The sequence below is a fragment of the Myotis myotis genome, unplaced genomic scaffold (assembly GCF_014108235.1).
Source record: "Myotis myotis isolate mMyoMyo1 unplaced genomic scaffold, mMyoMyo1.p scaffold_m19_p_4, whole genome shotgun sequence".
Taxonomy (NCBI): domain Eukaryota; kingdom Metazoa; phylum Chordata; class Mammalia; order Chiroptera; family Vespertilionidae; genus Myotis; species Myotis myotis.
In genome coordinates, this window is record NW_023416346.1 from 100,967,621 (window position 1) to 100,970,545 (window position 2,925).

The window sequence follows — 2,925 nt, forward strand, 5'->3', positions numbered from 1 at the left end:
CTGCGGACTGAAGGGTCCTGGGTTCAATTCCAGTCAAGGGCATGTACTTTGGTTGTGGCTACATCCCCAGTGGGGGGTGTGCAGGAGGTAGCTGATGGATTTTTCTCTCCCATTGATGTTTCTGACTCTATTCCTCTCCCTTCCTCTCTGTAAAAAGTCAATAAAATATATTTTTTAAAAATCTATAAAACACTTAGATGTAAATTGTGAAACTATAATAATCCTAGAAGAAGCCATAGGCAGCAAAATCTCAGACATTTCTCATAGTAATACGTTTGCCGATACATCACCTAGGGCAGTGGTCGGCAAACTCATTAGTCAACAGAGTCAAATATCAACAGTACAACGATTTAAATTTCTTTTGAGAGCCAATTTTTTTAAACTTAAACTATATAGGTAGGCACATTGTTATTAACTTAATTAGGGTACTCCTAAGGCTTAGGAAGAGCCCACACTCAAGGGGCCAAAAAGCGGCATGTGGCTTGCGAGCCGCAGTCTGCCAACCACGGTCCTAGGGCAATGCAAACTAAGGAGAAAATAAATGGGCCTATATCAAAATAAAAATCTTCTGCACAGCAAAAGAAACCACCAACAAAATGAAAAGGGATCCCATTCTATGAGAGTATATATTTGCCAATGATACATATGACAAGGGGTTAATTTCCAAAATATATAAGGAACTCTTACAACTTAACAAAAGGAAGACAAACACTCCAAATAAAAAATGAGCCAAGGACTAAATAGACACTTCTCCAAAGGGGACATACAGAAGGCCAAGAGATATATGAAAAAATGATCAAAGTCACTAATCATCAGAGAGATGCACATTAACAAAACAATGAGGTTTCATCTCACATCTATCAGAATGGCTATCATTAACAAATAAACAAATAACAAGTGCTGGCCAGGATGTGGAAAAAATTGAACCTTAATATACTGCTCTTGGCAATGCAGACTGTTGCAGCCACCATGAAGAACAGTGTAGAGTTTCTTCAAAAAATTAAATATGGAACTTCCATTTAACCATTATCCCACTTCTGGGAATATATCCTAAGAATCCTGAAACACCAATCAGAAATAATACATGCACCCCTATGTTCACAGCAGTGAAATTTGCAATAGCTAAGCTCTGGAAAAAGCCCAAGTGCCCATCAATAGATGAGTGCATAAAAAAGCTGTGATACATTTATCCCATGGAATACTATGCAGCTATAAAAAACAAGGATCTCTCACCCTTTGAGACAGTATGAATATACCTGGAGAGTATTATGCTAAATGAAATAATCCAGTCAGAGAGAGGTAAGTATCATATGATCTCACTCATATGTGGAATCTAATGAACAAAATAAACTGATGAACAAAATAGATCCAGAAATAGAATGAATGGTGCAAAATGAGGACTCTCAGTGGGGTGGAGAGGAGCATTGGGAGAGATTAACTGGGAAACATATAAGCATATATGCACAGCCCATGAACACAGACACTAGTGTGGTGAAAGCTTGGGAGGGGTGGATGGGGGGTGGAGGGGGTCAATGTGGAAAGAAAAAGGCCACATCAGTAAATCTTTCAACAATAAAGATAGATTAAAGACACACAAACAAACAAAAAAAAAACAACTAAGGAGCCTGTACTCATGGATCTCAATTTCCAGTGTGGGGATCAAAGATGAAGAATTTTATAGATATAACAGCACATGGTGATAAAACATATGAAAATCCAATCTTCATAAGGAATATGTTCATATCAGCATTATTTACAATATCCAAGATATGGAAACAGTCCAAGTGCCCATCAGATGAGTGGATAAAAAAAACTGTTGTACATTTCACAAGGGAATACTATTCAGCTGTAAAAAGGAAGGAACTCAGGTTTGATTTCTGGTCAGGTCACAGCATGGATAGACCTGAAGATTATTATGCTAAGCAAAAGAAGCCAGAGAAAGATAAATTCCACATGATTTCACTTATATGTGTAATATAATGAACAAAATAAACTGACAAACAAAATAGAACCAGAGTCATGGATACATGGAATAGAGGGGAGAGGATGGTGGGGACTGGATAAAAGAAGGTGAAGAGATTAGCCAAAGAACATACATACATATCCCTGGGCACAAACAACAGTAGGGTGAAGGCCAGGGTAGGAGGTGTGGGGACTGGGAGGAAGTGAACAAAGGACGTGAAATGGGGGACACGTGTAATAGTGTCAACAATAAATAAAAAAAATGTTTACTTAGTGGAAAAAAATTATTGTTAAAAGCCAATGTGCATTATTAAAAGAAGAACCCCTTTATTTCTCCACACTTCTCATGAGGCTGGGTATCTGATTTCTAAATCCTTTGCATATTACAAGTAAGAAGAGGAGCTACAAAAAGCAGGCACACTGACAGTAAAATTGACAGCTGGCAGTCTTACAAGAGATGGGGAAGAGACAGGAAAGCAATAAAGCCCTAGAAAATAACTAAAAAATAACAGCAATCTAGGTTAATTTTGCAAGGGAAGAATCAGACCTCAAGGGCATCATGCATAATAACATAATATACTATTTCCCCTGGCTGGTTGGTTGGAACATGTTTCTGTGCATCAAAGGGTCTCAGGTTTGATTCTGGTCAGGTCACATACCTGGGTTGTGGATTCGATGCCTGGTTGAGGTGTATGGGAGGCAAATGGTAGATGTCTCTCTCTAACATTGATGTTTATCTTTCTATCCATCTCTCTCTTCTCTCTCTCTAAAATAAATAAAAAACATAATGTACTATTTAGATTCCAAATAATGTCTCTAACTAATTAAAACATTATCCAAAAAAAAGGTTAAAAAATACATATATTTTTCAACTACACCCCTCCCTCTGCTCTCTGGCAATAAATATGATGTTGTATGCCAACTATACTTTAATAAAACATTTTTTCTCTGATTAGAGAAACA